Source organism: Anopheles cruzii, chromosome 3, assembly GCF_943734635.1.
Source record: "Anopheles cruzii chromosome 3, idAnoCruzAS_RS32_06, whole genome shotgun sequence".
Taxonomy (NCBI): Eukaryota; Metazoa; Arthropoda; class Insecta; order Diptera; family Culicidae; genus Anopheles; species Anopheles cruzii.
In genome coordinates this window covers 20401576-20415786 of record NC_069145.1, presented here as the reverse complement: position 1 = coordinate 20415786, position 14211 = coordinate 20401576, and the positions used below count along the sequence as shown (strand labels likewise).

The window sequence follows — 14211 nt, the reverse complement described above, 5'->3', positions numbered from 1 at the left end:
ACCGAGCATTGCCGGCGAACATATTTTTGGACGATTGGAAGTAAGTTTTTGGGCGGATACGGCCCATTAATGGCTCCCCATTAATTCCATTGAGCGAGCGGTAGATTGAAGGAAAAGAATTAATAAATTGTGAAACCTAGTTGGCTATCAATCAATAAGTCACCCATCATCGGCGGCTTCGACATTCGATCGAAGGAGGCCCTCTGAAGAATGAGTCGTAACGATCAAAATCTCACCCTCCTACTATTAACCGAAAATAATATATATCTCATTTTCTATTTACATTCTGATATCGCCACGCAACTCTAAACACAGTTACGGCCCGATAAATAATGTTGCAATTGATTTATTCCTTACCACGTGAGCGTGAGCGTCGAAGAGCAACGGAGCAAAGCATAGAATGATGGATCGATAGAATTTTCGGAACACGACACATTTACTGCCACAGCAAGCGACGGAGAGATGTTACGCTGAGTTGAATTTTCACCACCGGGGCAGCTTCACAGTCGCTAACCAAGCATAACTGAATCGATAATCGGTGCCCAGTCAGCCAGCCAGCCCAGACGTGCTAATTCTAGCCGATTACAGACTTATCGAGTTTCTAATTCGCGTCCGCAATGGCCTGGGTGCGTGGGGTTTCTTGCACCGCACGTTTCTACACTTCCGGTGATTGTATTTATTGGATTTCAAAGAAAAAAAGCAGAAGAATCCTGGGCTCGTGTGACTAAGTCGCAGTCGGCGGGGCAGACTTCAGGTGAGTTGCCCATACTAAAGTGTGACGCCTACTTGATCGTTGCGATTGATTCGAAGCATACTTGTATTATGCTTTGCACTTAACAACTCTCAGTCTGACGACATATTCCACACAAAGTCTGTGGGACCAAAAATTGCGCAGCCAACAACACTCGCACAACTCAACAAACAATAAATTACTTATCAAAACATACCGGTCACGAGCGGTGTCGTGAAATGGACACCCAACTAGGGAGATAACGCACGATACGGGACGAGGGAGCGAATACGAACCTGGACTGTGTTGGCCAACCCGGGGTTGTGATTCATGTTGTGAGCGGATCAATGGGCAAAACAACCCTCCTTCCGCATGGCGATCGGAATCGGGACGCGTCGCGCGCCGTGATTTATGCGCGCACCAAAGTGTTTCGGACTCTCCGTCACATCGTGAGCCTGGGACCATAATCATTTCACTCTCACTTTTCCATGCTATGCTCACTCTCACTCGGAAGACGAGAGAAGGTTCCATGGACTGCGCCGGACTCTCGCTCAACACACCCACACACACAAAACCGTATGATTGAGGGAGGAAATGAAATTTATGAATATTTATGCTGCCGGTTATGCTCACAGCGGTGGGCAACGGCAAACGCAACCGGTACGGCAGCGTGTTCTTCTGCTGGAGGACAGATTCTTCTGCTGCAGCCGTTTCGCTCTGTCTACGCATCACTGAGGGCTAAACGGCTGGGGTGGTGGGAAAAGAGGCACCGAGTGCTCCGTTGTGCGCTGCACGAACGACTCCGAGTCTCGGTCGGTTTAGCATAGCACAGGCGAACGGATGTTGGGCCGCCCAGCAGCCTTGCTTGAGTTTTGATTCTCTTGGCTCTCGTTTACTCTTTCCCTGCCTGCGTCAATCGATGAGGCATGGTTTCCGGTGTGGAACTTTCTTAGGCGGAGAAAGAGAGTTCCAAAAGGGAATTTTGAAAACAAAGTATTCCGTTTCTGAAGGTATGCCGCCGCATTTAGACTCGAAAAAGACGCCGGTTGTCGCGTTTCAGGGAAATGAGAGAAATGCAATTTTGAAATTGAAAATAAAATCCGCATCACCACATTCGCAGGCCCGCGCTTGTGTCTCTCTCTCTCTCCGCCGGCGGAAGATAATATTGAAACACGAATAAATCATGGTGGCATTAAATATGGATGGATCAGCCGGGCTTCACATATATCCGAAACGGCACAGCGTAGCGACACACAACGCTGAAGGGCCCATGCCGAGGCCGAAGCGAAAGAGTTGGCCGTGCCGGGCCGGCCCGGTTGGGGCTCATGAAGATTGACATTCCCTTATCCCATCCAGAGAGACCCCGCCGAGTCACATATAAATCATGCGCCAAGCATAAGCGTACATTCGGAGCACCACAGAGAGCATCCAACAGCACGGCGGACCCGGAAAAGATTGTCGTGCCAGAAAACCCTCGCCTGAACCGGCGTGTCCTCGTCGTCACAGAGCATTAGTCGGACCACCGCGCAAAATAATCGCCGCGATCAATATCTTCATCAGCGCTGCAACAACATAATGCCCACCCTCGAGTGGTCAATGCTCGGTGGACGTGCGCGGCGCGCGAATTGTTACGTTCGTCACTCCGGCAAATGCTACGCCAGAGAGTGCGACGGCGGGGCAAATCGAATGAAATCATCAATTTAACTTAACGTTGGCGTTGGACGACACACTCTACGGAGGGTCCGGAGGGCCGCCCGCCCCTGAGGGGGAGCGAATATGGCCAGTTCCGGACCGCCAGCAGCCGTAGCGTGGTGATGACGATTGCGCGGCGCTGCACTAACTCAATTTCTTCTAATTTATGTGCAATCACGCTTTGTTTGAAGTGGCGCAGCAGACGATTCGTCGTCACTCCGAGCGGTGCAAGAAGGACACTGACAGTTGCACTTCATCGCTCCCCCACACAGAGACACGTAGAGGGAGCCAACAACGTCGGTTCGAATCGGTCGGTGCGTGCGTGAACAAATCGCTGGAGAGTCGTCTGACGTCATTTAGCAGACCAGCAGATGACGTCATAGAGCCTAGAGTGTCCCAGTTCCAGGTAATCCGCATCTCGTCCCGGATTGTCCGCTGGCCAGATGTAGGCCATACGGTTCCAGGTCCGCCTGTAATTAGTTCCAAGTCCCCCGACAGGGGTCCCGGTTTTCAAGTCGAGTGTCGAACGCACCACGCTCTGCTGGAGGTCTACGCTAGAGACCAGAGATTACCAGAGAGGAATTGTTGGGCCGATCACCGCCGCGGGAGGTTGCGCTGTGCCCAAGACATTTTCGAGGGTTTTTCTGGGTCAGCAGCCCTTGACGGGGTTCTAAAAATATTTTCCCTAGGAAGTGTTCCAGTGGAGGTCCACCACACCAGGCACACGGGTTGGCAGCAAATTGAGACACAACGCCGGTCTGCGGAGTAAGTGAAGATGACTGGCGAAGTTTTCGGCACAAAAGTACTGCACCAAGGGGTTCTCCACAGCGATACGTGATAAGCTCGCGGAACGCTGAACACCAATATGCTTTCTTGGCCAAATTCTTTTCTACATTTTTTTTTGGTCCATTACAAGTCCTGTCAGAGATGAAATGGTTCGCCTGCGGGGTTTACAATTTTTTGCTACGTTCGCCTTACAAATGACCAGGCTAGACAGAGGGTCCGCTTTGAAGATAAAAGGAACACAACCCGAACGGACGAGAGAGCATTTATCTTCGAGGGCCATAAATTGTGCAATGTGCAATGTGCTCCTTCATCCGGCTTCCGGCTTCTGTTCCGTGTTGGCCTGATTTTAATGAAATATGATATCGTGCAATCAGACACACTCATAGCAAAAACATTCTCCCTGTCCAGATATTGGCCGCCAATCGGGCCCCGGAAACACTTGACCAAACATACACACACACGCGCAGACTTCTTGAGTTCACTTCGGAGGGCCCAAAAGATCCACGATTTGCATTCAATATGAGGCTTATCGAGCTCACTTGAGAAGTGACCCCTCCTTGCGGACGAAATGGTATTTGTTACAACATCGGGCGCATCTCGGGAAGTGGATTGCTGCCGCAACCGGACCGGGAGTGCTCTCAATTTACAGCATTCCCGTCGCCTTAAAGTACACACAACACCACACAGAAACAACAACATCCGATGGGGCAGCCCCCAGTCAAGTCCATAAGAAAAACTTCGACGTCCATCCACCCAAGATCCATCGTTTCGGTTTTCAGTTCAATAAACTTTCTCCTGGTGGCGGCGGCGGTGGTGGGCAGTAGGTAGTCGCCCACAGCTTATCGAATGCACTCGAGCATAGCCCCGAACGCGTGGGTCGCTTCTTCATTGCTGCGGCGGTCCCGGTGTGCCAAGAACCATCTGGAGCGATGTAGAGTCAGAAACCTCAGCTGTGCCTAGCAAAGTTCTGGTGAATGCGAATGGGTGATGGAAAAGCCAACAGCCACGAGAGCTGCGCAGGTGCAGGTGTTTCTGCGTGGCAGGTCTACTAAGCCACGCGGAGACACATGGCAGGATCATTAGTATCAATCAGTCACCATAAACTTAAGGCAGCAACTAAAAACGGTGGAACGGTGGAAGAATGACAAAAAGAATTTAAATTGTTGTATTCACATTCTTCTGTATTACGTTTTCACTAACACAATCACAGAATGGCAACGCGGGAGATGTTGTCAAAACTTGGATCCTGTCTGTTACACTCCACTCTACATTATTGGTTGAATCAAAACTTCAGGACGTTCATAAACATTGCATTTCGCTCATCAGACCGTTGAGCTAGTTATAGTTAACCCTATATAATTCAACTTGTGCATATAAACGAATCCAGGTTGTTTGGCAGTGACGACCACGAAACGTAGCAACCTTAGCTAACTCTCCGTGACGTTTCAGCGGTTGTAGAACACACAGATGTCAAAAAGTTTCTGAAAAAGTTTCAATTCTGTAGTCGCCATTCTTGGTCTTTACCTTATCTTTAGCACCAACCAGAGCCCTTACGCGTTCGGTGGCTAGGTTTAAAGAACTCAACAAACTACCACGCCACAGAACCGACGTCGGAATGATCATTAAGATAATTGGATAAGGGTTTCGTCTACCAACCGTTCGTTTTTGCTTCTTTGTTCTTTATAGATTCCAAACCGGCCACGGTAGTGTCAGCGGCCTCAACCTGGAAGCTAAAGTGTCTTTCCGGTGGGCCGAAGTAGTGGTGGCCAATCTATCTAATCTTCTAGGTACTTCAGTGAAATTCGACACGAGGCCCGGTTTGTGGAATGCTCTATCCGACACCGAACGACCGGCACCGCAGAGCCCAGTGTCTACCACCAGATATGCTGTAAGCTGACAATTTTTGGATTCGCTTCGGGGTCTGGCTCGGACACTCAGCGGAGCATGAACCCGCGACGTGAGCCGCGTATCGTTCGCTGCACCCCGTCGCATTCGACCGTGCACAGCGCTCTACGTCCATTTGGGACTTCTTGGACTGTGACCGCCGTGGATCGGAGTCATAAAGTGTGCCGGCTAAGCAGCCCGCCAGGGCGCGTACGAAGCGGCGAAATTCGATGCGCTCTCGGAAGGAATTTCCCACTTTTTTCCCGCTAGTTCATTGATTTATTTTTTTGGTTCGGTTTCCACCGAAACCCCACCGATCGAGAGGAGCAACCGTTTAAAGATTTGGAGCAAACTAACATGGAATTGTGGTATGCTGAGACAACTAGAGAGAGAGAGCGAGAGCTCCGTGGTGTCAGGGTAGGGTTTCGTTGGCCCTCGGCCGACGCGTCATGTAATGGTCTCAATTTTTCAATTGGGAACCCGTGGATATCAAGTATCTAAAGTACCTAAAATTACCTTCGTTTGTTTGAACGTTCTCTCGTCATTAGAATACCGAAGGACTGTCCTGTTGTAGGGGTCTCTTTTCGCCCGTTTCGTCGCCCCTTTTACTTGCTAGTGACCTCAATGCGGCGGAGAAACTGGAGTTGTGTGACGTGCGCCACAACTGGATTAACATAGGACTCCGCCGGAGACGCTGCTCCGTGGAGAGCAAGAAGAAAGCACCAGATCCGAACGAGAAGACGGCGCAAACTGATGTGGCCAGCCGGTAAACCCTCAGACTCACTCTGGTGGCCGCTGCGCTGCCGTGACTCCGCCCTGTAACCAACTTGCGTGTGTGCCTCCATATGTAGTCGTCTGGTAAATTAATATTTTCTTTTTTTACGTCGCCCTGAACTCTGACCCATGCGCATACGGAAAGCATCCCCAGGTTCTCTACAGCATCCGCACGACCGGCCGGCTGTTGCCGGCCGGACAAAGTTGACGTCTATAGGTTCGTCTACGTCTCGGCCTTTATGGAGCTCGATCGGTGGAAAAGAAACGAGCAAACAAACGATGGAGGGGCGAGACCGCGCAGAATGTGCATAAATATTTGATGTACTGTTTAGCAGAGCACGGTCCCGGCAGAGAGAGAGAGCGAACGGTGCAGCGGCAGCATGACAGATTGCCAGGAAGTTGATCCCCATTTCAAAGCCCTCTGTGGGACGCAGACACACCTGGGCGGGCAGGCCGAGATTGCAGTCTGTGTCCCGGGGAAGCAAATATTGCTAACCTTTTCAGCCCGTCTCGTCGGGGGGAGTGGGGCCAGTAACCGGAAATCGTGCGCTCAACTCCGGCCAGCTTCAACGAGCGGTTCGCGAAGCAGCGCAAAATGGTGAAGTTGGACGTTAGACGTAGCCGGATCGACTTGAAGACTACCAGCACACCAGGTCCGCAAGCAATCGAGTTTAATCAGTCAGCCAAGTCGGTCCATCTTATGGACATTTCTCTCTCTCTCTCTCTTTCGGTCTTTTCCTCCTTTGCTCGCCGCCACGTGCACACGTTCGGTCACATTAACATTTTCTGATTAATTACCGTTAGTCGGAGCGCGCCGTAGGTTCGACACACACGTGTTCGCGGCGGCTGGGCGTTCTAAATTCGAAAGGGGAACCGCGCCTCGGGCAAACCGTTGCGCATCGAGCTGACCGTCAACTTCCGGTCGGTGGCGCGGGCTCAACGGCCGCCCGACGGGGCAATAATTTCGTTCTCCCCGCGTTTTCCATCTATGTTTTATTGGCGTTGTGCGGACTCGCGGGGCACGGAACGAAATAGACCCGTTTCGCGGTGGTCGAACAACCTTAGCGGTGCCCATCCAGGGGGAGGACGAAACTGTTTGCGGGAATTAATATTTATAAGAACGAATTCATTTCTTCTCGGAGTCGCGCCGAGAGTCAATTGACACCGTGGATGACAGAGAAAAAAAAATAACGGTTGCAATAAACCGAAAGACAAAGTCGACCACGAAACCCGAGAAGGCTCCGGGAATCCGTTACGCAAGAATGGTGGCTCCGGTACGTGATCCGGGCGTGGTTGCCCGTGAAACAACCATTTCGAAACCACGACCGGCCACGTGCCGACACCGCGCTCCACAGAATCCCTTCGGTGATAATCGATCCTTTCGGGAAGGAGCAGCCAAACGAAAACAAAAAGAAAGAAAACCTCCAACCAACAGAAACCGGTTGCGAGCGCGGGGCTCTGCCTATAAATATCCCGCCAACTCGCCAGGTACACGAAACACGAAAAATCAGCACCTTCCGGTAACGGGTTGGGAGAGTTAACGGGTTCAGTCAGTGATACAGCGGTCGACAGATTTAAGTACCGGACAATCTCACGGTTCAATCAATGCGTTACGTTTTGCCGCCAAAAATGGGTGCACCCCGAAAAGGGTTTGTGTGATGGTCACTGACGACTAACGGGCGATGGATGGCCATCGCATCGCATCGCTTTTTTTAATTCTAAAAATATTTTTTTGGGTGAAAGGACGAAAACCCCATTGTCCTTCAGTCCTGTTCAGTCCATTGTCCTGTATCAAATGGAGGGTTCCTCATCAAAACGTAATTAAAAAGTCGTTTGTTAATTTAAAAGTACACACGAGAAACATGTGGCAGACAACCCCGTGGCTTACCGGTGAAGATATGTGTTGTAAGGAGCATAGGAACCACCTATGGGCCGTAAGCCCAAATCATGCATTATCATAAATAACGAGATGCGAACGTACCGGGCCGTGCCGTGTTCGGGGCCTTAGAAAGTGACGGTGACTATAAGACAGTAAATAATCCACCCAAGCTGATGCGGCTTGGACCACGCAGCTGGAGGAGACTCGAGTGTGCCCCCCGTCTTCCAGGGAAATGGAAATTTATCGCCAAAGTCGCGGCCATCGCCACCACAATCGATTGAAGCGATGGCAGGCACGGCACGTCTCCTTGGAGGTGTTTTGTGAGGTGACTTCACAAAAGGGACCCGAGTGTATCCACAAAGGCCAGAAAGACAATATCTGGTGCGCTCTTGATGAGCTTTCGGTGGGTTAATGGAAGTGAAAGTGGTTAATGCACGAAAGACCCTTCAAGATGGTGAGACGGCTTAGGTGAACCGAGGACCCGGAAGATGGTGAACGGCAATCAATTTCTGTAGGTTCCTGTAAGCGACGGACCGGGGCAATTGACGGGGCGTTACTACATGTGGGGACCCCCCCCATCGTGTGGGAAGCGAAGTGAATGAGTTTTTGCATAACAGGTTATGGGCAGGAGAGCATATGACAAGATTTCACTCGCCTTTGGGGCTCGTTTGAGTGTACATTTTGGCACTGGGTTGGCACTTATCTTGCGGAAACCGGAAACTGGCCAACTTTACACCTTTTTTTTGTGAGATGTTGCAATATTTAGACACTTCTTTACATTGACTCGATATTTGGAGCACTCATGCCCCGGCGCCCCGATGCTTACGAGACCAAACGGCACAGGATAACCGATCGGTTGCCATGGTTACAACAAGCGGTTTGCTGTCATTTTTCCCAAACGCACACCACAAGAACGCCGCACACAGACTGGGGGGCCATCTGAGAAACTGCTGATGCTTCACCTTTGACCGCTGTTGGTTCGCTGCGCCAAGCAAGAGCCTTCGGAGGAGCGCGCAGCAACATGAGTTGCGTGTTCGTGCCATTCTCATGCAAAAGTTATTCGCCAAGTAACCGATACCATCGTCCGGGCGGGCGGTGTTAACGAAGCGGGGTTAAGTGACACAGTGCGCAAAGGCGCGCTGGTGCGCACCGAAGAACCGGGTGGGAATCAATGTTAAAATTCTACCGGTTTCTCGTTTCCAAAAAAACGCGTCAAAGGGTGCAAATGCTCGAGTAAGTGTTGTCTCGAAATCTCTGAATGAAGCAAAGGGTCTGTCCGCCGCGTGAATGGGGACCAAACAAAAGTCCAGAAAACGAAAACATAACCGTATTCCGTGGTCGCGTGGGGGTTTCTGATGGATATTTTCCTGTCACACACACTCGCACGCAGAGACAGAAACCGACGTTTGATGCTGAGGGTGCACAGATGTCTGATTTATTTCCCGTACACTTAGGTAAACACCATTTAGCAGGAAACCATTTGAAGATTCCTCTCTGTCGGGCACGCTTCGTGTGTTCTGCCACCGTCAGCATCATCATCATCATCAGTCGTCGGCAAACACCGAAACTATCGCACCCGAAAATGTGAAATGAACTGTGGCGGGCCAAACATCTGGAATTGAGCCGTCTCACCCGAGCGAATGCACCGAGTCCGAGGGTGTGTGTGCTACACACAGTATAGAGCAGCATAAACAAACACCAGCGCAACCCGAGCACCACCGGGGGGATCCGGAGCGATAGAAATTTACACCGTCGCCGTCGCCGTGGCAATGTCCGAAGCAAGTTTCAAGCCTCGAAAGACTCGACAGACAAGCGCTTCTCGTGGCGTGGCAGGCGAAAAAGAAATGTTATGCTCCAACATCATCATTTGTAAACTTTTGTTCGACCATAAGAGCTCCTCTCGTCACGGTCGAGTTTCATATACAGAAGACCATTTTCCTGCAACCCGGGCCAAATGAAAAAGAACCCACCAAACACACGAACACACACGACTCATGATGTTCCGCCGTTCCGTGAGTTCACGGATCTGGAGAGCTGTGCTAGAGTATTTAAAATTCTTTCCATTTCCTGTGCCGGCTTGTTTTGCACAGAACCAAAAAAAAAATCAATTTAAAATCAGTTTTTCCGCTGCATGAATCATGGAGCAGCGCATAATTTCAGTTTTTCTGTTTGCGTGCTGCAAGAAAAACCGCAAAAATGTACCAACGCCACCGGCATCCGGAAAGTGCACACGCTTCCGACCACACGCGAAAAATGGCAGCACGGACAGGCAGTTAACGTTAATTTTTTTGGGCGCCCATTTCAAACTCATAAAAAAAACCCACCCAAAAACCTGCACACACATTGTAACTTTCCGCTTTTCCAGCACTTTGGTCCGCCGTGTGGTGGCCCTATTAATGACTGTAACAGGTCCCTCTAGCACACATTTTGCAGCACATTTGGGGGAAAGCTTTAGGCCCGCGAACGACGACGACGTCGACAAAACGCGGGCGTGTGCGGCTCGAGCAAGGCAAAAACGCGGCCATTTTAACCGGCCAACATATGGTAGTCATTAGGGTGACGCTCCGACACTCACGTGACGGCAGAAGGGAAAAGAAAAATATGCTCCGCACGCCCGGCGAGTATTTGCATAGGCCAAGGGAAGGAGCGGAAAAAAGGCACCTCTGCATCCGCAGCCGCAGGCCGATCCCGACCGACGGCGTTCGATCGTTGGAAAGCTTCTTACCGTTCACAGCCCAACGGGCGCAATGAATCGACGCCATTTTCCCGTTTTACGATAAGGCTCCGCGAGCGGACGAGCGACGTTAAGTAAACGGCTTGATTACGGGCCGCGTGGTCGGCCATTAGTGGGGCGCCCAAAAACACCATTAAACTTCCGGTTACTATATCGAACCATTAATTGGCCTGATGGTTTCCCATTTATGCGCCTCCCAAAGGATACGGTTTCCCGACCGAACCGACGAGAGGTTAGTTATGTGGACACACTTGGGCCTGGAAGTGTTGTGTTATCTATCTGGAAATACCTCATTTCGAGACTCCAGATACAAAGATGGACCCCGAGTGGGTCACGACGCGATAACGAAGTTACTCCACAATCGTGGTAACCCGAAAAAGATCGGCGATTTACGCCGGGGGGGACACAGCTCGCGTTAACACATGTTTGCGTATGTGCCGCACGTCGCGTGGCGACCGCGTGGTGCCAGCCCGGAAGCTGAAGCAGCCAAAGGACCGATTCTGCAGTTAGCTACGGGCCCAGGCCCGGTGCCTCTTTGATAAGTTTCTGGCACGCCCAGTGCACTGCAATCGCAAGCCGTGATACGGACCCCGAGTTTCTAGTCGTTTCCCGAAGTTTTATCACAAAACTGCAAGCTGGTCCTAGTCCCCCCCTATTGGTCTATCGGTGTTATCGTCCCGCTCGAAGGGACATCCCGGGTGCAGTGTTCTGCACTTCACAGCAAATCATGTGCAAACATCGCACAGCATACCGAACAGAACACAACAGAGGGAAGACCCAGGGGCTCACGAGTTGGTTGACATCGACTTCCGGGGCAGACGGCGCCGTGACCGCCATCGGCAGCTGGCGGCCGTGTCTGGCGAAAGGATTAGTCAGATATCACGTACACACACTGACACACACAAAGACGAGGTGACCTCCCTGTGGAAGGGAAAGGCTTGAGCGATGGTCCCGCTGGTCGCCGAGACATCGATGAAGTTTCGGGACCCAACCGCGCTCTCTCCAGTGGCAGACTCACGTACTCGGACCGTCGGTTGGGTGCATTTTGACACAGTTTTTCTCATTTTTCTTTCCGGTGTTCCGGAGTCAAGAAGCTATTTGTTCGAACGGAACAACCATCTGACACTCGAGATTCGGGTATTCGGGTTAGAGTGGTGTTTGGCATGATTAAATTCGACGGAGCCGGGGACGGGCCGTGTCGGCGGAAATGGGAAGTAGCTGGTAAGGTGCTTGTGCAGCTACTTGTGCTAAAACTGCCCCAAAACCGTTACAATACAATTTCCCACACGCTCCCGGATTCGGACCCCGTACGCGTTTCAACACAAACGATGCCCGAGATTGAGGTTGAAGCGAAGCCACAAATTATAGATCCTCGAAGAGAAGCGTTCAAAATAATTTCCCGATAACGTTTATTGAGGGTTTTTCGAGGGTTTTGCCGTGCGTGTCGCACTGCCGAATTAACGTTCACGATCCATCAATGTCGGTCGGCGAACGAAAGAAAACGCTTCCGTATCTCCGTGTGACTCACAGGTTCGCGCGAAGTCGTTCGGAATTGTGACGGACCGCGGACGGGCGAACGCTGCGCCGGCATTGTTGGTACGGTTAGGTATGGCCTATGAATCCGACCGCAGCTCGGATACCCAACATAAATAACGAACAACGCAGCGTGGGACCATAAACCGGCACCCGGGTTCGACAGTTTTACTCTCACCAACGAGACGACGTTGGTTTACTTTTGTGAACCTCGCGGACAGCCTTGTTTTATTGGTCGAACGGATGAAGATTACATTCCGAGCGAGCATTGTTTTTTGTTATGCTTGCCTTGGTAATAATAGTTTTTCTTGTGCTGTCAAAGCCCTTTCTTTGAACGCTATTTTTAGTTTTCTTTTTTGTTGTTTATGAGCAAGCAACAAATGTATATTTAATTCGATAAACGCGGACCCATTACTAAAACACGAAACGCAAAAGAATAGTTTTAGTATGTTACAAAATAGGTTCACAACATTTGTTTCAAGTACGGAGTTGTGTTTCAAATTTCAACCGGTTCCAGCTGGAGCTAGTTCCCTCCATAGAAGGGCGTTTATTTTAATTTCCAATACGTCATCAAAGAGGGGTCTGCACTCGCTCACACGATCGCAAAACTCATGCAATCAACTAATTACAGAGTCACGCGAAATAAATTCAATCACGTCGTCATTGCCATCGTTATGTCCGCCCTTTTCACATAAACGGTGACGGTCGGTGGTGGTGGCGGCGGCGGCGACGGCGATGCTCGACGATCGATCCTTTCTGGAAACATCAAATGTCTCATCAAAAGCGCGTGGGTGGGAGAGCTCCTGAATGGCGGCGTTTTTGGGTCCTCCGGTGTGGAGAGGAGATCGGTGCCGCTGTTAATGGCCTCAATCTCCGCAATCGAAACGAGCGAACGAGCTTGGGAAGATGCGTTACGTCATAGCAGCCAGAGTTCCCCCACCAGCACCAGCAGCAGTTGTCGGATTCGATTAGTCAATCACTCAATCAATCTCCACCCGTTTAGCCATCGATAGCGCCAGCCGCACGGGGACCAACCATGTGCCACATCCTGTGGAAATCCCGTATGTGTGTTTCGTGGGGAAATGGAGAAAATTCTTCACCGCACCCGAACCGGTTTTCTCTCGCGCTCCTTCGATCGAAGCAAAATTCGCCTATTATTGTCAAAAGTGTATGATCAGATCCTAGAATCAGAATTGCGTGAGAGAGGATGCTGAGGTGATGAAAAGGTATTCTCCGGCACCTAAAACGGGTGGCACGCATACACTCTGTCCACGGGCTTCACACACATCCGCAGCCACCGACTCGTACGATGCACGCACGCATACACGAGTGTGGGAAAAATGGTAAAATGTGTCGCCTTTTTTCGTGGATGGTTTGGCACGAGATGAGGTCCTTGCAGGAAATTCCTCATCCCATTGAAGCGTGAGGCGTGAAATTTGTAGGGCTTTTGTCACATTTCAAGCCACGCCGAATGTTCTCCTGTTCCACTCTGGTTACTAACACATTCAAAAGAATAGAAAGAATGAGAGAGAGAGAGAGAGAGAGGGAGAGCGAGCTTTAGCAACGTCCTTAGGATCCGTAAAGAGCAAAGGATGCTGATGACTGCCTTTGGAAGAGTTTGCAGTTGAAGGACTGACGTTTCGTCGGCACGAGGAGTCGCAAGCAATACGCACACCACGAGGGGCGTCATTTTGTGCAAATCCGTACCCAGGATCCCTGTGCAGGACCGTCCGTGCCTATGTGTTGGTTCTAAGGGTTTGCGTAGCTAATGAGGGGGCTTCTTTTTGCCTGTTTTGCCACCGCTACGCTTTTTCGCCAGTCACTCCGAGTTGTGGAACAGAATGGACAGAATGACGTTAAATAAATTTTCACCAAAAGCATCATTAGCGTCACGCTTCGGAGCAAATTGAAACACGAAACATTTCCACGCGACACAGGGCAAGGATCGGGCTTTTAACAGGCACGCCGCCGCCGCCGCCGTAGTGGGTGGGTGTCAACCATTCGGTTCGCGCCGGTCGCATGTGTGTGCAGCAACCCGCACCCGCACACACACAGACAGAAAACGTGGTAGCCCAACCAACATAATTGAGCATCCTTGCGACGCTCTCCGTCGCGTTGATGCTGTGCTGCGAGAGAGAAGTGTTGCCAGATTCGTGACTTGTTTCGCGGTGAGACATTTTTCCTCGACGTTTTGAAAAA

General features: G+C 50.8%; 1 protein-coding gene across 1 annotated transcript in view; it reads right to left on the bottom strand.

Moving 5' to 3' along the window:
- Positions 1-14211, bottom strand: part of LOC128272922 (protein tweety-2-like) — a 33106-nt gene that overhangs the window by 18322 nt on the left and 573 nt on the right. The window lies entirely within an intron of this gene.